Here is a 21,350-nt window from a genome sequence, read left to right as displayed (position 1 = left end):
ACTACAATAACTTAATTTTGATGGAATGATGATAATAAACCCCCAATTTTTATAACCTTTTCCATGTTTTCTGTTGCAGTATTGGAAAAAAAAAAAGATATTTTAAAAAATTATCAAAAACACTCTTTGGAAACAGCATAATGGATAAAACTAATATAAAGTGTTACTGGGAATTTTTGTGATGAGTAAAACCAAAGAGAAGATTTTAGAGAAATTTTTGTGTATGGAAATTTTAGATACTTGGTTTAAAATCTGATAAAGCCATATTTGGCATAGAAATTGATCTTTGAGACCAGTGTTTTATTGATTTCAGGCTGTCTGCAAGGGACATGTTTTGAAAATATTCAAATACTGTCTTTGAGTACCGTACCTGAAATGAAAAAGAGGGTGACTAAGAAGAAAAGGGAATACTTAAACAGAGTCTGAAGTACTTACATCACAAGTATGAACAGAAATTTAAGGTAAGATGTCTTAATAGATTTATTGTCATTCAATAATATGTCACATAGTTAAACCTATTCTACCTGATGCATTACTAAAATCCACTTACAAGTAGAGATTTTTAAAAATCTTTTTAATTAGGGAAAATTAAATCAGGAAAGAATAAAGTAAAGTTTCTGGAAGAAAACAAACCTTGTTATTTCATGTTCTTCAAAACATTTGTGACCTGTTGGGACAACCCACTAGAAAGTTTCTTACTCTGAGCCTGTCAGCCAGCAGGATCTCTTCTGAGGGAGACCAATTTTGATGGCCGAGTTCTCCTTTTTGCCCACTTGTCAGACAAATAGTACTCACAGGCAAGTGTGTACTCAAGAAAACAGCAAATGGAGCCTAAAGCCCAAAGAAAGGAATATTTAGGTCACACCTTGTTGAATGAGTATGTATTGATTCATGCTTGTGTATGATGTGACTGTTTTTATAGTGTTGGGTCTACTGTTGCCTTGTTAAATGCCAATAACTTTTTCCTTTTTGCCACAGGTAGAAGACAAGTTAAAAGCTTGGGCAGCTACCTGAAGTGAATATACTTGGCTGTCAAACTAACAAAAGCATTTTGGTTTGTCTTTAAAACACTTCTAAAACCATACAGCATATTGTTTGAAAGACACACCTTAGAATCCAGAAACCAGCCAATCATCATAGCTATTTCTGGGTCTGATAATTTCTTTGTTCTCCTTTTAAATACAGGCATGAATTACAATTACGGCAAAACAATCAACATGTAGGAGCTATAGATATTACTTAAATGATGCCTAGGTAAGTATAGAAACACATTTTTTCTCATGCAGTGGAGTGTCTCCTTACAAATATTTTGCCAGAATGTTTTAAATGCCAGATGTTGCCAGAGCTTCAGACAACATTCAAACAAATAGAGTTGGAGGGATATTTCTTCCAATTATTAATTACAAAAACATCACCTCTAGTTTGGGAAAAGTCAGAGCCACAAATCACAGGAGCCCGGCAGTAGAGCTAGAGCTTTGTTTTCTTCTTCAGTGATTAGACATTCATGCTAAGTAGACCTGAGTCTGACCTGGGAAAGAGGTTTTTATGCTTAATTATATGTACACTGTGTTAAAAAGAGGAAAAGTTTGCTAGTTTTTATTGCACTGAAATGTAGACTAGATATTTTACTGGTTTTTATGTGCAGAATGTGTTTTTGCTTACAGCAATTCAAGCAGGCAGGGAGGACAGCTTGATCACCTGTGTACTTTGTTAAAGAGTGAACCCTGATCAGAGCCACAGTCACAGCACTGCTATTTGGGATCATGTGAGTGCTAGCAAATGTGCCTCCTGTCTGAGCTATGGAGGGACAGAAAATAAATCTATTGATGGCTTTAGGAAGAAAAAGTAGCCTTGAAGTGCCAATTAGCAGAACTAATCAGACAATATTTTTTTGTCCATATATTGCTGAAAAGCCTCAGTGGGCCTACTATGTCCTTAAATGGCACTTTCATATAGGCCATATGTTGAAAGCATAAGTTGTTATTGAAAAGGTAAGTTACCCCACTACTGAGAAAAGACACAACTATTTCTATGCTGTTATCAGTGGGGAAAGACAAAAGCTATAGCTTCTGAATGGAACTGAATAATCTGTCAAAAAATCCTTTCTGGGTTCTTTAAATAGCTGTCAAGTTATTCTGTTATGAAAGACCATTGTGGTTTAATGAGAAAATATATTTTGTTACCTTCGTGGCCTTAAAAGAATTAGATTAAGACTGGTCGGAGGTTTCATCTACCAAAGCCTGACTGAAAGAAATAATATTCTGCAGAAGTTACATGAAATTTTAAAATAGTGCAAATGCTATACACAGATTAAACTCAGTTGGTGGTGGTGACAATTAACCCCACATGTCTTTAGCCTCCCTGAATATAAACCACACAAAAATATCACTGTCCATCTGTGTTTTAGAGTGCACTTTTTACCTTTCTGCCATTTGGAATGAACTGCATCCATGCTGTCTACAAACACATGTTCTAAATCAGCATGCACTCTGAAATTAACAAACCCCAAAGTCTGGGAATATAAATTTAAGATGAAGTCAGCAGTTAGATTTGGATCCATTTAGTAAATTATTGTAGCTTACTAGAACCTATACACTTGATGAAATGGCTTCCTATTAGGCTATACATTTTATAGCATTTTTAAAGAGAGTTTTGTGACCTAAACAGATTTCAAATAGAAGCATTGGTCTGTGCATTGTTGAAGGTCATGGATTACCATGCAGAAATTGACATGTAGATGAGATCCCCTTGGTTTCAGGTGGGCCTCAGTAGAGGACAAATGTATATCTTTATGCATCTGTAAGTGTAAGGGTGGGAATGGGAGCCCAAGGCTCCAATATTTGCCATACTTTTCTGAAGGTGGCAGCATGTTGATGAGATGTTGGAAGTGCTTTGTTTTGTGGAACAATATTGTTCAAGGATAAGCCTCAGAATCAGTGGCTGAGAACTGAGAATCATAATTTCCAAGTTCTGTGATTTTAGTAAATTACAAATAGTGCCATGTACAAGCAGAGGTTTACAGAAGGTTATGAAGCAAGACAGAATTACCTTCTATATTTTTTCTTCACACTTCTTTTTTGTAATATTTGTAGTCCTAGTTTCAAGACAGATGGGCAAATTATTGGCCACTTATAACTAGAATAGTTATTTAAAAATCAGCAAACAAAAGTATCAGCATATGTTGCCTGTGTCTTGAGAGTAATTTCTTGCCATGTATCACTTGCCATACCTATAAAGATGTGATTCTCAAATCCTAGTCACTGTTCACAGTTAATTAATGTTCTCATAGGAATTTATGTCTGTGCAGAGGTTAGAACAATGACTACAAACCACTTACTAGTAAGTACTGTCTATGTACATCATAAAGGAATTCTGCTTTCCTGAACAACTATATTTTAATGCCTGTTCATGTTAGGCATTGCCCTAAGTCATCTTTGTTTGGAGAAAATCAAGAAGACCGAGAACTGTTCTTCCATTATTGCAAGGCTTTTCTGTGGATTTTTTCAAGAGCTACTTAAGCAAAAATTGTATCCATAGGTAGGTAGGTTGAATTGTTACATAAGGAGCCTGAAGTTTAAGCTCATACAGATCATACAGACTGATATGAAATCAGATGACTAAAGTTTCAGATAGGGTTCAGGGAAGGGTGTATACATGTGAAGGAGAAAATGTAGGGAAAAATAGGTAAGTTTATTCAAGGTGATGTTAGGAAGCTCTGCACCCATGGTGATTTATGTTTTTCATTGTCTAACTTAGTACCAGACTTGTAAATGTTGCCATTTGCCAGTCGGTTTCCCCAATTGTAAAAAGAGGAGGACAATATTTCAAGTTCCCATACACATGGTACTGTATTTTGAACTGATTAACTGAGATAGAGAGTCTTAAATTCAAGCTTTTAATTCTTAATTTGTGGAATTAATATGATTTTATTCAACATACTGTATTCTATGGCCTTCACTCTTGTGATATATTCATGTATCTGCAGTACTTTCAGATATACTAGCCACAGAATCTTTTTATAGTTTATATAATGTGCAGTCTCAGAGGGTAAGATGAGATATTTGTTGATTTGACAATGACTTAAAAGGCAATCATTCATCTTAGAAATGGCTGAACCATGCAATCCTTATAGCTTTTGGTGGTATATATCACTCTCTTTCAATCAGGAAAAGCAAAGTAGTATTTCTTGATCTTGTGATAAAAAAAAAAAAAAAAAAAAAAAAGGAAGAAGATATAAAACATCATTTTTTGCTGAAAAATCCTTTCTTAATATTTCTCACTTGCTTCCAAAATCATTCGTATATGTACTAATTTTTCTGCTAGTATTTTTTAGTCAGAAAGCATGTGGTGAATTCTGAAAGTTATGCCAAATTTAAAGGAGAGCAAAATAGGCAAAACATAGTATATGGACTTGGAAGCAAAACATGCAGTTTCCCAATTGCTTGACTATTGTCCTGATTCCAGCTCAGACATTTGCAGTCTGAAATCTTAATAGTGAAAGACTCTGAATATAAGAACAAAATAAGGAAAGAAACTGGAGGTATTGTGAGAATTGCTAAAGGCAGTGGTACATGAATTTCACAGCAGCAGTGGCTTATGTGGAGTTTACATTTAAGCTGAATCTCCACTTGTCTATACTAGCACAGCAGATGAAGAACCTTGTATGCTTTGTTCCTTAAGGAATACCTACATACTGATTGCTTACCATTTTTATAGATGTTGGCTTGTAGATGTTTCTGTTGAAAGTATTGGAAAGGTATTCAAGGGGTTTTGAGATGGAATTTCTGTCACCTAGAGTGCCTGAAGTTGAGCTGAGACTGCTCCTGCAAGCTACATAGATCACTGAAAAGGACTAATTCTTTAAGTTAATTCACAGAAGTTTTTAATTGTTGCCTTATTGTGAAGTATTAAGAGTCAGTATTAAAGGTGTCTGTGCTTCTCAGAACCTCAGTGTGGCACAACGTAAAGCTTTGGTAGAGAATTAGCAGAAAAGTTTTGGAACTATCCTAATTTATTTCACTTTATTCCTGTGTTAATTTAAGACTTAGCATGTGCTAATTTTACCTCATTCCATGATTTCATTATTCCTTTCCTTATATAAGGTTTTGGTCATAATTTAGTCTTGTTTCATTCATATTTATTCTCTTTTGACCTAAAATCCCCTGCATCTATTCAGCATTTTAATTTTTTCATACAAATAATATCATAGTATTATTTCCATCTGTAGGATCTAAGAGATGCTAAATCCCTAAACTTTCCCTACACATTGTATAACTCAAGGTTAATGACCTTGCCTGTAGGCTTTAACAGCATCACAATGATCAGATAATTTTGATGGAATCCTAACAGAAAAGAGACAAACATACCAGTATTGGAAGGGGAGTGATAGAATCTGAAATTTGTGGTTGATCCTTACAGTGTGTCAGGAATGGGCTAGATTAAAATCCAGATCCTGCTTCCAACTCTAATGAATGCAGTTCTGAATCTCGATTTTATACTTCTGGGTTATCTCTGGAGATAAAATATTGATATAATGACCTAATGTCTTTATATGAATAAGCCACAGCACTGATTTTAATTGGCTTTCTTAAAATTCTGTTTTAGCACATTTTTTAAGAAGATCTGATAAGGAGACCTTATTTAGGCATCTCAAGCTAAACAGTTGACAATGGATGTATCAAAATTCATAATTTTGTTTTTTTTAAAGTAGTGATTATCTCAGCCTGCCACTTTCTTTCTATATATAGACATGTGCTTACTTCATAATAAATCCTTTTAGAATATTTCATATTTGGAAAATTCCTTCTAAACTAATTAAAAAATAAAAATCTTAAGACTAAACATTTTAATTTTTCCCATATGAGTAAAAAAATATTTATCCTAGGAATCTAAGTTGTTGTGAAATATTGGGAAATGGTAGTTTTCCATACTTCCCAGACTCATTGTTTGTCTGAAATAGTCTGGTGCTAACAGAAATACAAAACATATTATAAAGTTAGAACTATTTAGAGGTGCTTTGTGATTTCCTATTTAAAGACTGGTGCCCTACTCTATACAGGAACTGGGGGAACTGCAGTCCTTGTGACTTTAGGTAGGTCCAGTGAATGGTCTAGCTGATGATAAGGAGAGTCTTCCTTGTCACATGAAAATGAGCGAAGTGCCATCTACAACCTGACTATTAGTGTGGTTTAGTTCCATATATGAGAAAAGGGCACCGCACTTATCTCACTGAGTCTCCACTAGGATTAGCTAATTGTGTGAAACAAACATGGAATTTGACAATTCCACAGCTTTTTTATATCACTTTACTCACCAAATAAATACATTTACACAATTTATATAATAAAGAGAGAGCGACTGTGAAATTGTCAAAAGACTAGCAGGATAGTTCTTGAGGTCAAGTTTTCAGCTGCTGTGGAGAGGTGGTATACACCCTAGACTCAGCCACTGGATAGTCATGATTATTTGTCTATAAATAATCCTCAAACTAAGAACTACTTAGACTACTTAGACATATTTTCCTCAATCCCGTCAGTGGCAGCTAGGAGTGCTGAAAGGAAGGGGAAAACTCACCTGATTAACAGGTGGCTCAGAGGCTGGTGCCGTCGGTGGAACTTTGGGTTTTTCGATCATGGGGAGGTTTACACGGCACTGGGCCTGCTGGCGGCTGATGGAGATCGGCTGTCTCCAAAGGGGAAAAGGATTCTCGCCCATGAGTTGGTAGGACTCATTGAGAGGGCTTTAAACTAGGTTTGAAATGGGAAGGGGATATAAACGGGCCCGCTAGTGAGGAGCCCAGAGGCAGCATGGCAACATTGGGGGTGAAATCAATAGCCCAGCTCAAGTGCATCTACACCAATGCACGTAGCATGGGCAACAAACAGGAGGAGCTGGAAGCCCTTGTGCAGCAGGATGGCTATGACATAGTCGCCATCACAGAAACGTGGTAGGATGACTCTCATGACTGGAGTGCTGCACTGGAGGGCTATAAGCTATTCAGAAGGGATAGGCAAGGAAGGGATAGGCAAGGAAGGAGAGGTGGTGGGGTGGCTCTGTATGTTAGGGAGTGTTTTGAATGCATAGAGCTTGACAGTGCTGATGACAAGGTCGAGTGCTTATGGGTAAGGATGAGAGGGAAGGCCAGCAAGGCAGATGTCCTGTTGGGAGTCTGCTATAGACCACCCAACCAGGATGTAGATGTAGATGAGGCATTCTATAAGCAGCTGGCAGAAGTCTCACAATCGCTAGCCCGTGTTCTCATGGGCGACTTCAACTTGCCGGACATCTGCTGGAAATACCATACAGCAGAGAGGCAGCAGACTCAAAAGTTCCTAGAGCATGTGGGGGATAACTTTCTGACGCAGCTGGTAAGCGAGCCTACCAGGGGAGGTGCCTCGCTTGACCTGCTGTTTACTAATAGAGAAGGGCTTGTGGGAAATGTCGAGGTCAGAGGCCATCTCGGGCTTAGCGAGCATGATATGATAAAGTTCTCGATTCTGGGTGATGCCAAGCGGAGGGGCAGCAAAACTGTTACGATGGACTTCCGGAGGGCAGACTTTGGCCTCTTCAGGACCCTGGTTGGGAAAGTCCCTTGGGAGGCAGTCCTGAAAGGCAAAGGGGTCCAGGAAGGCTGGGCCTTCTTCAAGAAGGAAGTCTTAAGGGCGCAGGAGCAAGCTGTCCTCATGTGCCGTAAGACGAACCAGCAGGGACAACGACCGGCCTGGCTGAATAGGGAGCTTTTGCGGGGACTCAGGGAAAAAAGGAGAGTCTACCGCCTTTGGCAGAAGGGGTGGGCAACTCAGGAGGAGTACAGGGATCTTGTTAGGTCATGCAGGGAGGAAATTAGAAAGGCAAAAGCCCAGCTAGAACTCAATCTGGCCAATGCTGTAAAAGATAATAAAAAATGCTTTTACAAGTACATTAGCAATAAAAGGAGAGGCAAGGAGGATCTCCATCCTTTGCTGGATGTGGGGAGGAGCATTGTCACCGAGGACAAGGAAAAGGCTGAAGTACTTAACGCCTTCTTTGCCTCTGTGTTTAACAGCCAGACCAGTCATCCCCAGGGTACTCAGCCCCCTGAGCTAGAGGATAGGGATGGGGACCAGAATGGAGCCCTCATAGTCCAGGAGGAAGCAGTTAATGATCTGCTATGCCACCTGGATTCTCACAAGTCTATGGGGCCAGATGGGATCCACCCGAGAGTACTAAGGGAGCTGGCAGAGGAGCTCACCAAGCCACTTTCCATCATCTGCCAGCGGTCCTGATTAACAGGGGAGGTCCCTGATGACTGGAGGCTTGCCAACGTGACGCCCATCTACAAGAAGGGCTGGAAAGAGGACCCGGGGAACTACAGGCCTGTCAGCCTGACCTCGGTGCCGGGAAAGATTATGGAGAGGTTCATCTTGAGTGAACTCAACAGGCAAGTGCAGGTCAACCAGGGGATCAGGACCAGCCAGCATGGGTTCATGAAAGGCAGGTCCTGCTTGACCAACCTGATCTCCTTTTATGACCTGGTGACCTGCCTGGTAGATGGTGGAAAGGCTGTGGATGTCATTTACCTGGACTTTAGCAAAGCTTTTGACACCGTCTCCCACAATATTCTCCTTGGGAAGCTGGCAGCTCATGGCTTGGATGGGCGTAGTCTTCGCTGGGTAAAAAACCGGTTAGGTGGCCGAGCCCAGAGAGTAGTTGTAAATGGAGTTAAGTCCAGTTGGCAGCCGGTCACGAGTGGTGTTCCCCAGGGCTCTGTTTTGGGGCCAGCCTTGTTTAATATCTTTATCGATGATCTGGATGAGGGGATTGAGTGCACCCTCAGTAAGTTTGCAGATGACACCAAACTGGGTGGGAGTGTCGATCCGCTCGAGGGTAGGATGGCCCTGCAGAGGGACCTGGACAGGCTGGACCAATGGGCTGAGGCCAACTGTATGAGATTTAACAAGGCAAAGTGTCGGGTCCTGCACTTCGGTCACCACAACCCCATGCAGCGCTACATGCTTGGGGAAGAGTGGCTGGAAAGCTGCCTGACCTAAAAGGACCTGGGATGTTGGTCGACAGCCGGCTGAACATGAGCCAGCAGTGTGCCCAGGTGGCCAAGAAGGCCAACAGCATCCTGGCTTGTATGAGGAATAGTGTGGCCAGCAGGAGCAGGGAGGTGATTGTCCCCCTCTACTCGGCACTGGTGAGGCCGCACCTTGAATACTGTGTCCAGTTTTGGGCCCCTCAATACAAGAAAGACATTGAGGTGCTGGAGCATGTTCAGAAAAGGGCAACGAAGCTGGTGAAGGTTCTGGAGCACAGGCCTTATGAGGAGCGGCTGAGGGAACTGGGGTTGTTTAGCCTGGAGAAGAGGAGGCTGAGGGGAGACCTTATTGCTCGCTACAACTACCTGAAAGGAGGTTGTAGTGAGGTGGGTGTTGGGCTCTTCTCCCATGTAGTTAGTGATAGGATGAGAGGAAATGGGCACAAGCTGCGCCAGGGGAGGTTTAGGTTGGAAATCAGGAAAAATTTCTTTATGGAAAGGGTGGTCAAGAATTGGAACAGGCTGCCTAGAGAGGTGGTGGAGTCACCATCCCTGGAAGTGTTGAAAAAACAGGTAGATGTGGCACTTTGGGACATGGTTTAGTCTAGTCTACCCTTGATTGGCTTAGAGTAGACTTTGTAGTGTAGGTTAATGGTTGGACTGGATGATCTTAAAGGTCTTTTCCAACCTAAATGGTTCTATGATTCTATGATTCTATATGCTTGGATACTGAACTGGCAGATTTTATTTTGCAGATACTTTATTTAACCTGCTCCTGGAAACATTGCTCAGTGATGCATCTGATGCAAGATTCGTTTTGGATCACTAGCTCAGGAATAATAGATAAATGTGAGCAGACATATATATTGTACCAGCTAGCAGTTTATCACCATTAAATATTTAAGCCACTTCAGCACAAAGCTTAGGACCAAGATTCTCTCCCTTGAAGTAGTACTTTAACACAGAACTTTTGAAAGCTTATGGTTTGCTTCACTTGATGAGTTACAGAACAAGTGAAAAGGGAGGGGTTTTACAATCCTGGATTTGTCTTCTGTTGTGTTTGAAATACAAACTTGCTCCCGGGTTCTCAGATTTAAAACAAATGTATGAAAGAACAATATGAGATAACCTAGTTAATTTTTAAGAACTTAAATTCAGATTAATGTTTTTTAAATACGTGTTGCTGAAAGACAGAATTATTTTATCTCCAGAGTCACAAAATCAAAACATGTTTGGTATGTTTTTCTTACATGCCTTTAAATTTCTTTGAAGCAAGAATTTCATTTAAATTTTAAAATAAATTATTTTGAAAGCTGACACAGAAAAGACCCAGAGTTTAGTTTTGCTCCCAATGAAATCACTGAGGAGTTTAGTTTTGTAGAAGATGTTTTGCAGACTATTTGGTTAGAAATTTATGAACTACCACATAGATTAACACCAAAATCTGTCCAGAACAAGTGTCTCTCAGTAGACAGAACGAGAAGAGGCAAAATACATCCATCAGGAAGATAGAAGATACTTTTGCCATCAGTAGGGTATAATTTTGTTTCCAACAGTTCAAACTCAATTAAACCTCAAAGTTTAATATCTTCTGCAAAGTATTTGTTTTTATGACAACTTTGTATATTTTGATTTCCATATAAATGCTCAATTCCATTTTCACTCTTGTTAAATTCCTGACATCAAATACTTTCTGCAGAACTAAGTTCTTTTTGAGACTTCCGCTGAAATGCGAACTGTTTCAGGTACTTTCTGTAGCTGGTTTGGACAGAAGCCATAAAATATTCCCTTTTCCCATATATTCCCATTTCCCATAAAATGGAAAATTCTCAACAAAATCTAATACATTGTTTCACATGAGAACTGGAATATGATGTGCTTCACTATTAGAACTGCCTGTCCCCTTAGTAAGCTGGTGGTACATTGTTCCTGAGTTCACACTGTGCAATTGAAAGCTAGTAAAAGCCAAAAACTTGGGGAAATTTGTATGGTTTAAGGCAAAGAATTTACTGCTAACATTGACTTTTATGATTTAGTGGTTATAAATATGAGAAACACAGACAACCACCCTGCTACTGAGACTATGGTGTTACAATAGGGCTAATCTTGCCTTCTTCTAAGCTGAGTGTCCTACTATGCTTTTTAATTTGCTATGATGAAGGCATATAAGAACTGAAAAATCATTGTGTACTCTCTGATTCCTAAACTACCCTTCTTTTCATCATAGCTAAAAGAAAACACTGTCTTGGCATCAGCAAATTATTTTGGGAAAAGACTGTAAGAGTAGTTTACCCTGAGTCTGTACCTTACAGTATCATTTGTAATTTTCTGCATAGTCATTGTATCTTGCAGCATAAAATATGGTGTTGTAATGCATTTTCTGTCTTAATTTCTATGAATGCACTAAATGAACTAATATACAGTGTTAGAATTACATGATCAAGTGGTCTAGTTCATTTACTTGGTATCTTCAATCTGTCAATAATGTAATTAGTAAAAAAATCCTATGATCTGTGCAGACTTACTGTGGATCTTTTTCCTGCTTGATGGATATACCATTCATATAGAGAAGTTTTCTGTTAGCTTGAGGATATTTTAAATATTTGTAGGTTGGGGGGGGTTGGTAACTCTTCATCAATGCTAGATGCTGATAAAATCTGGAGCTGGAACAGCTATTACTTGCGTTTGGAATTATTTCTATCTTTTGCAAATATCCCCATTTTTCATTATGGCTTCCATGTTTTGCCTGCCAATGCCAGTTATGTATTTCCAAGCAGTTAGCAGAAACCCTGTCACTAGCTCAGTATAAAATGCAGATGCTTTCTGTTCAAAAATGTGTTTACCATCCAGGATGAAATTCATCATCTTGCATGGGGCCCACAAAGGCTCTCTCTTGTCCTTCTAAACCACAAACTAAAGTCTTACATAGTGCTTCATATGGTGTATGTGTCCTTGTGGGGAGCCTGTGTGCTGGAATGAATTTCACCAGCATGAATAGCAAGGGACGGTATGGCCACACCAACAGCAGTAACTGCTGCCTGTGATACAAATGAGTACATGGAACAGCCCATGAACAAAATTAACTCCTTCTCCTTTGAATGCAGTTGTGCTCTGAAAACTGACTCTTAAAATATGTCAGTTTTGAACTTGTCACTAACATTTTACATGTTCCTTTTTTTAAGATGTGTGTAACTCAGAATAACTGATCTTCCCTGTGAGACTTGAAAGACACACTGGGTGGGTTTGTTCTTTTGCTTTCATAGTTTCATGCAGCTATCCACCACAGAAAACAGAAGTTGTGCTAGAAAGCTGCACTAGAAAAGTTGTCCCATTAGTCTGCCACCCAGTTTGTCTAGGGGGATCATCAGGTCTGAGTATAATTGGTCTTAATTTTGGAGAAGCAGGTAGTCTTTTATATATTGTCGGTCTAGATCATCTTGTTTCTTGTAATCAGGGACTGAGATTTAGACCTGTCTGGAAATCCTGTGACAGCTCTAAGACTGTTAGACAGATCAAAGGAAGATTGTGGTGGAGGCTCTGCTTTTGCCTGAGTGCTTACTCCTTTATTTTCCTTATCTTTTTTCTTTTTTTACTACTTCTGTAGAGCTTTCAGTAAGAATGTAAATTTTCTCCTCTCTCTAAGCCAGAAAAGCTTAGCAAACTAGTTTTAGCGTTGTGCTTTTCCCATCCCATGGCTGTAAAAAATTGACTGTCTTTTTTTGAGACTCTGTATTTTGTGAGATAATGAATGATTTTGGAATAAATTTTTAGTCATATATTGTTAATGGCATGGAACATAATTTTTAGGTTCTTAAGACTCACATTTTATAATAAAAAGATATTTTTACCGGTCTCAGTCTTTCAAGGAATGTGCAAAAAGTAAAACAATATGACTTTCACCAGGACTTTTTAATGATATAGCATGTCGCCAGTTCTAAAGAGAAGTCTGTTGTTGTTCGTTTGCTGCAGCTATTAGATAAGCCTAAATGACAGTTAGGTCAATTAATATTCTAAAGGGATTGCTTCGATCATTTATCAATTTTTCATTGAGCTTGAGTTTTCTTTTAGTATGGTTAGGTGTATAATACCCAAATACTGGCCACTGGCCCCTCTTTTGTAAAAGGTATCACCTAACACAAAGAACCCTAACAGTTTGGCTAAGGGAGAGGACAGAGATGAATACTTCCAGGATGTTCCCCCGTCACAGTTTTTTTCTGCACTTGGCTTTGTAAATCGTTTATTTTCCCCACTAACCACCATTATACAAGGATGCTTTATTTTTCTTTAGAATTATTCTTACTTAAAGTCTTGACCTATGCACCTGTTTTACTGTTGAAGAAAAAAAAAAATTAGTTATTTAGTTTTCAAAGTTTTCTAAGAGGAATATACCATCTTTGTGATTTGAGGTTCACACATAGCTGAAAGAAATAGTACACACTTAGGAATTGCATTCAACTTACATGCCCCTGAGTGTTGAGAGCAAATTGAAACACATATGTAATGCCTTAAAATATTGTAAGGAATCTATTACACTGTGATTAGGAGAGAGGATGAACTGCATCCAGTGTAGAATTATAAATTTAGGTATTTTCTTCAAAGATTTTTTTGACTGCTTACTCTCTCATTCTTCTTTCCTCTTGCTAGGCTATGTCTGGCTGTGATCCAAAGCCAGCAAAAAGGGTATTCAGTTCTTGTCTTTGTACAACAGGTTATTTTAGGCCCAATCCTGGGAGAACAGACTATGGAATTTTATATCCTCTGCCAAAGCATTTATGTATCAGATGACAAAAGGATAGACTAACCCTGCTTCTGTAGAATGAAATAGTTTTAAAAAATTTAACCCCCCCCAAAAAATGAATCCTCTTTACATCTGAAAAATTCTTTACCATATTACCTCATGATTTGGCTAGCATACTTTACGTGCCTACCTTTGATTAGATTCATTGCTTTAGGTGAAGTAAATCCCAATTTTTATTGGTGCTTTTTTTTTTTTTTTCCACAGATGTGTACCATCATCTCCTCTTCTGCACACGGCTTCTTTACCACAAGCATCTATTTGGGTGCCTCCCAAAGCAGAACATGATAGTTAGCTAGTTATATGCTCTAATTTATCATAAAAAAGGATAAATATTGAAATATGGATAAATAAAGGATAAATATGAAATCACTGAGTGACTTCACAAAAATCTGTTTGTCTTGGAGCTTCTGCTAACAAAAGACACATTTCAGGTATGCTTATCTTTTTAATCTATCAGTCTGTCAGAAAAGCACAGGGGGTTATCCTTCAGAGCTGTACATCAGTATACAGCTGGTAGATAAATTGAGGAATAGTATACTATGGCTGCAGAAATTGTGAACTTTGAGAATTAGGCTGGGCTATTTTGATTGCAATTGGTATATTCGATAATGGCATGAATTTAAGATGCAAATCAATAAACTGAAGTCTATATTGAACATGCTTACTATTTGTTTATCATACTAAAAATAAATATGAACTTATCAATCAAAACACCTTCTTAAGGTTGATGCCACTTAAGTTCATGCTCTGGCAGACACAACTCCTGCCACCAAACTTGCTCCAGCGTGGGCTCCTCTCTCTCCACAGGTCCACAGCTCCTGCCAGGAGCCTGCTCCAGCGTGGCCTTCCCACAGGGTCACAGCTCCTTCGGGCACATCCACCTGCTCCTGCATGGGGTCCTCCCCGGGCTGCAGGTGGATATCTGCTCCACCATGGACCTTCATGGGCTGCAGGGGGACAGCCTGCCTCATCATGGTCTTCACCACGGGCTGCAGCAGAATCTCTGCTCTGGTGTTGGGGGAGCACCTCCTCCCCCTCCTTCTTCACTGACCCTGGTGTCTGCATAGTTATTCCTCTCGCATATTCTCACTCCTCACTCTGACTGCAGTTGTGCTGGATTTTTATCCCAGAGGCACTACCACCGTCACTGATTGGCTGAGCCTTGGCCAGTGGCAGGTCTCTCTTGGAGCCGGTTGGCATTGGCTCTATTGGACATAGGGGGAGCCTCTAGCAGCTTCTCACAGAAGCCAGCCCTGTAGCCCCTCCCACTACAAAACCTTGCCACACAAACTCAATATAAAAGCAGATGTCAATTTATTTTAAATGGATGTAGTTATCAGGGACACATAAATTTGAAATGGCATTCCTTAAAGGACAGCTCACTCTGCTCCGAGTCTTTTCACTGCCTTTAATTTGTTTCAGTAGAAGCTTAGCAAAACCTAAAGAAATGTATTGGCATAAATCAGTTCTGAAGCAAATAATAATAATAACAATAATAAATAATAATAATGACATATTGTTTTTTATATCTCCTACTCATATGGAAATACAGTTTGAGAATATAAAATTAAAAGGAGGGATAAAAATCACACAGTCCTTCTATTTATACCAGAATATAAGCAATAGTTTGCATTGCAACAGATGATGAAGAATTTGTACTGTAATTCTGCATCATCATATGGAGGATATCTTTAAGAAACAAGAGCAACTATGAGTGATTTACATTATCATCTTTTTTTCCTGATTTTCATCTTTATGATCCTTATCCGTCTACTAGTTTAATAATATCTTTTGGGGTTTTGCATGTTTATTGTGACTAATACTGCTGTATTTTAAAGAACAAATTCCTCTAAAAGACAGTTGTTTTAAATCTTGAAGGGAATAGGTATATACTTATGCTTCCTGCAAAAGGCCAGCATTTGGTGAATTTTTTTTCTGCAAGGTGCATACAAAAATGTTGGAAGTGACGTGACAATCCAGTCTTTCCCAGGGATGGAGTGCATTTTTGAAAATCCAAGTCTGGGTTTCTGAGTGCTGCTCTCATGCTCTTGAGAGTAAGTGTAAAAGCATTTTTTTTTTGAGGCTACCTCTGGGTTTGTTTGTTTGGTGGTTGGTTGGTTTTTTTGTTTGGTTGGGTTTTTTGTTAGGTTCCTGTAGCCATTAAACCTTTTAGATGTGTTTATCCTGCCAAAAGAACAGACAACTTTTATGCCTACTTATATGGATTATATCACAAAGCAAACCAAATATCTCAATTATTGTGGCTAATCCATACCACCTAATTAAAGAAAATAATTTTTTAAAAAATTTCTTAAAGACTTACTCAAAAAAATGGTGTTGTAAATCTAAATTTTATATGATATTGGAACAACTATGACAATATTTGGGTACTGCATTGTTACCAAAAATACTAAAGATGACTTGGTTGAATAACATAATAGTTGCTCTTTTTCTAGTCTAAAGATTTATCATTATCACACAACCATCAGCCACATGAATTTGATTACAAGGGAGAGAAAAAAACCTCACCTTTGAGCCTTGTTTCTTCATCCCTCCTCCCAAAGCAAAACAAAAACAAGCTATAAAAATATCTCTCTTAAAACATTTGAAATGTAGAGAAACTCTTAAAGTTACATGGTAGTTGCTCAGAATTCTCAGAAAAAGAGTTTAGATGACAAATTCAACATTAATTCTTTCTTTATGCATATTTCTTATAACAGAAAAATCCCATGTGGCCTCTTATTTCCCTAATAATGCATTTTGTCTTGTTTATCAAGTACTGCATCATCTGTGTCAATAGTCTACTTATCTCAAAACACAGGAACTGATTTATTGTCCATATAAAAGTTAACTCGATCCTAAAAATTCCAAGTAGTTACACTGAGAAATCAAAGTCAACAAAGATGTACTGGACTAAATTTTAAATAAACTTGTTTAAACAAAGTACACTTTCAGTGGACTTCCAGACTTTTGTGGGCTTACAGAAACAAAAAGCATGGAGCAAATTCAGCTGCGTAAATGTGATGAAAACAACAATCCTGAGGGGAACCTCCAACCAAGTGTTTACCACCAGTTGTCCCTTTTTTCCCATCCTGTATAACAAACGGGTAGAGATTCAAACAAAGGCTGGAGGAAGAGAGATTTTGTCATAGCTAACTGCAATAAAACATAATAAATTATTGTGATCTAAGATGTCATTCTGGGGACTGGAAAAACAGATTTACAGTTATTAAACTAAATTGTAACTGTGACAGAAGGAAAGAAATCGTACTAATCTCTTCTAAAAAAAATACCTATTTCCAAAATTTTCATTATTGATAGGAGTTGATCTTAACTTGTATATAGTATTTTTAGAATAATGTGCCCATCTATTTCTCCTACTAGAACAATGTATGGAATAATGCTGAGTTTTACAAACTGCTAGCATAACTTTGTGTCTGTTCCAGAAGATTTTCCATCTATAATTGAAGGTAAAGATGTGCTTGCATATTAGCTTTCTAGAGAAAGTGTTTGTACATAGTAGCAAGTGACATGAACATACATGGTAAAAAAGTCCAGAATTTTGTATCGAGAAGAGAGTGTATATAACATTCTAGATGGGCAGTTGTTGTTTGAAAAAGAAAGACCTTGATTATAGCTAGAATCTACAATTCTACTTTTCAGTATTCTTGAATTCCCAGCAAGTAAGAACTATTCTGTATTTAACTTTTACTGAATTTAAATTGGCTGATTGATTTCTTCTTGAGTATGGATTCATTGCTTTGTTAATTAAAAAAAACCCAGAAATAGCAGTCACCTTTTTCTCTGAAAAAAATGTGAAGCATATAAAATGAAATTGCATTGGAATTGAATGTGCATTGGTTCAAGAGTTAGGAACTGTAAAGTGACTAAGAAATAGTTGAAAACCAGCCTTTTTTTAAATGTCTATTTTTTATTTTCAATATAAAACTGATTAAAAAAAAGCATATTGAAATTTTTTTTTAAAGTTCAATTCTCAAGTCATTTAAGTGATGAGATAATCACTTAATGATAAGATATCTGAAAAGAAATAAGTGTAGGTATATGAATATCTGCATGAATCATAATAATAAAACCAAATCAAAGTGTACTGATTTTGTTGTGAAACAGAAGGTATGAAATAATTAATTTTTTTTTTCTCCAATAGAAAGTAAATTATGCATTTCCACTATGCATTCTAGTTTTGATCATCTTATGGTTTATATCCTTGTTTACTTTTTTAAAAAGTATTTTAGTATATTTAAATATTTTCAATGAAATTGTGAGAAACTGGCAAAATATTGAGAAACAGAGGAAAAAGACATTCTATTTTGTTATGTTATTGGTTTTGCATTGTCCAATTTTGAAATCTCAGTCACCAGGTTGCACAGAGAGGTGGTAGAGGCCCCATCCCTGGCAACATTCAAGGTCAGGTTGGATGGGGCTCTGAGCAACCTGATCTAGTTAAAGCTGTCCCTGCTCACTGCAGGGGGGTTGGGCTAGATGACCTCTAAAGGTCCCTTCCAACCCAAAGCATTCTATGATTTTATGATTCTATGATCTCAGAAAATAAAGGAGAAGACTAAGCTGATTTCAAAGAAATGAACAGTCTTTAGAAGAGGTATTTAAAAAATTTCTAGACTGGTTGGACCAACTTGAATGTACCCACTTCCTCATTTTCAATGTAAGCAATACATCAGGCTATAAGCCTTATGGGAAAATGTTTATTATGTAAGGCTTTATTTTTCTACAAATTTAATGTGTCACAAACTGACGTGCTTACTTTTATGTGCCTTTAAGTCATGGATTAACTTTATATCTCATATTTTTATTTTTTATATGTTAGCATTTTTTATGTTGACATAGAGAAGCACTTCTTGTCAATTACTTACTATTCCAAAACTGCTTTTATTGGATAAGCTTTAAAAATAAGCCTCTTTATTTCAGCCTTACTTATTTAACCACTTTCTCAATGTGCTTTCTTCCTGTCATTCTAAAAAAAAATCCAAAAAATAGTTCAAGCTATATAACAAATGTGTCATTTATTTATTGAAAGAAGAAAGTGCACATGACATTTTACAGCTGATGCATTTTAGTTCATGCTTCAAGGCATCAGCAACTGTTGCGCATGTATCATAGCTAAGTGCATATTGTAAGTTTTGCACAGATGAAATTGATTTTCTTTTTGCACTTCATATTCCCTTATTTTAAAATAAGAAAATAAACTCTCAGGCATGCATGTCAAAGAAGTTCAGTATGAACACAAACACTTATTTCTTTGCATAATTTTATCATTTGTATTTAAATGTTTCATAGAACTGGAAATAAGTGAAAGTTTAGGGAACATTCATTTGGAAATATCTCTTAAAGACCAACTATAATGAAATTGGGAAAATTTTCTGTAGTATTAGTCAGCTCTGAATCTCTTCCTTGCCCTTTTTGCATTTCTGTTTTTGTTGTCTCTTTTGTAATTGGCATATTAAACCCTTTATCTTCAAGGTGCTAATCCTTCATCTAGCACTATTAATTAAGTTGCTAAGTGTTTAACAGAGAAGTAACTTTCTGTCTTTTTTCATGTAATTTGTGTGTAAATATTATCAGTTATTCTTTGAAATAAACTAAGTCAGGCAGGCAACAATCATTTCATATGAGAATTTCTAGTTTATTTTTTTCTTCTTTTTCTACAAAAATCTAGGATTTTGCCTCTCTAGTCTTCTAAAATGAAAACCTGCAGAACACAAAAAAGCCTGGAAAGTCTAACTGACACAGAACTCGGTGTACAGTCAGTGACAGTTTACATAGGAGGAAAATATTTTCCAGCCAAAATTGGTTCTGTAAATTAGATGTGACATGCCCATTTATTCAGGACAAGATCTATAAAATAACTACACTGCTGATCAGGTACACTAAGAATTTTTTATCATGTTCTGTTTTTTCCCCTTCTTAATATTCCTTAGGTATCAGCCACTTTACATACCATGAAACTAGACAAAAGTGTTTCCTGGTTTGATCTCATATGATAAATGCAAAACCCATCTAATAATAGATAAATGTTAACCATTTAATAGACAAATATCAACCATTCCTTTTTTTCTTTCTGTCTGATAAATAGGATTCATACTTAACTACAAACTTTAAATGTTTTAGGTAGAAGTATCTATTCTGAATATTTCAAATGCAATTTTTAATTTCTGCACATCTTCTTTTGCATCCAAACAAAGAATTGGCCTTTTGGAAAATGAAGATGAGTACTGCCTAATTTTCCTGGGAAACTAATTTTTGTTGCACTTTTTACTTTTTTTTTTTTTAAACATATATTATTGTGTGGTTTTACCTCAGCCAGCAACTAAGCACCACGCAGCTGCTCGCTCACTCCCCCTGCCCCGGTGGGATGGTGGAGAGAATTGGAGGAGTAAGAGTGAGAAACACTCCTGGGTTGAGATAAGAACAGTTTAATAATTGAAATAAAGTAAAATAGTAATGATAATAGTAACAAAATAGTAATAATAATAATAATAATAATAATAATAATAATAATAATAATAATAATAATATACAAAGTAAGTGATGCACAATGCAATTGCTCACCACCCGACGACCGATACCCAGACAGTTCCCGAGCAGTGATCGCTGCTCCCCGGCCAACCCCCGCACAGTTTCTATACTGAGCATGATGTCACATGGTATGGAATAGTCCTTTGGTTAGTTTGGATCAACTATTCTGGCTGTGCCCCCTCCCAGTTTCTTGTGTACCTGGCAGAGCATGGGAAGCTGAAAAGTCCTTGACTAGCATAAGCAGTACTTTGCCAACTAAAACATCAGCGTGTTATCAACATTCTTCTCATTCTAAATCCAAAACACAGCACTATGCCTGCTACTAGGAAGAAAATTAACTCTATCCCAGCTGAAACCAGGACAATTATGAAGGTCTTTTTCTTCCAAACATTTTATGTACTATAGAGTATCTCTTTCCAAAAATCCTATAAAGCAGTAGAAAAGCGAGAATCCAATCTCAAAATCCACAGTCCTATATACAAAATACTATATTTATAACTAGCAAAGGATAGAATTTAAAACCTTGACAGGGAAATAAAGGTGTGTAAAGACTAACTGGAGAAGCAATGGCCAATCTCTAAACTCAGATCAAGATTTAAATCTGGGCAACTTGCTGCTAATTGCAGAGGTATTAATATTTATCCTAATGAGAGACTAAGTTCTTGAGTCGTTCATTTTTACGGCCAGAACAGTGGTCCTAATTGTAACTCTCAGTATGATTTCCCCAATCAAACAGACCAACAAGCAATATTTAATGAACTCTACTTCCAGTGCAGTCATATGCTGCATTGAATGCCATGGGAAGATAGAGAAGAAACAAGGTATGCATTTGACAAATCACAATATGCCTAAGCAATGTGTTTGGGAACTCTCCAAAAATAACTCAACCTTCTGTAAATTTATACCATCTGGGGGAAGGCTTTTGTCAGCATGTCTCCCCATTTGCCAGCATCAGTGCTGATATCTCCAGGAGGGCTGAAC

This window comes from Pelecanus crispus, chromosome 2, assembly GCF_030463565.1.
Source record: "Pelecanus crispus isolate bPelCri1 chromosome 2, bPelCri1.pri, whole genome shotgun sequence".
Taxonomy (NCBI): Eukaryota; Metazoa; Chordata; class Aves; order Pelecaniformes; family Pelecanidae; genus Pelecanus; species Pelecanus crispus.
The sequence above is the reverse complement of the archived record's forward strand: the minus strand, read 5'-3'. Positions refer to the sequence as shown.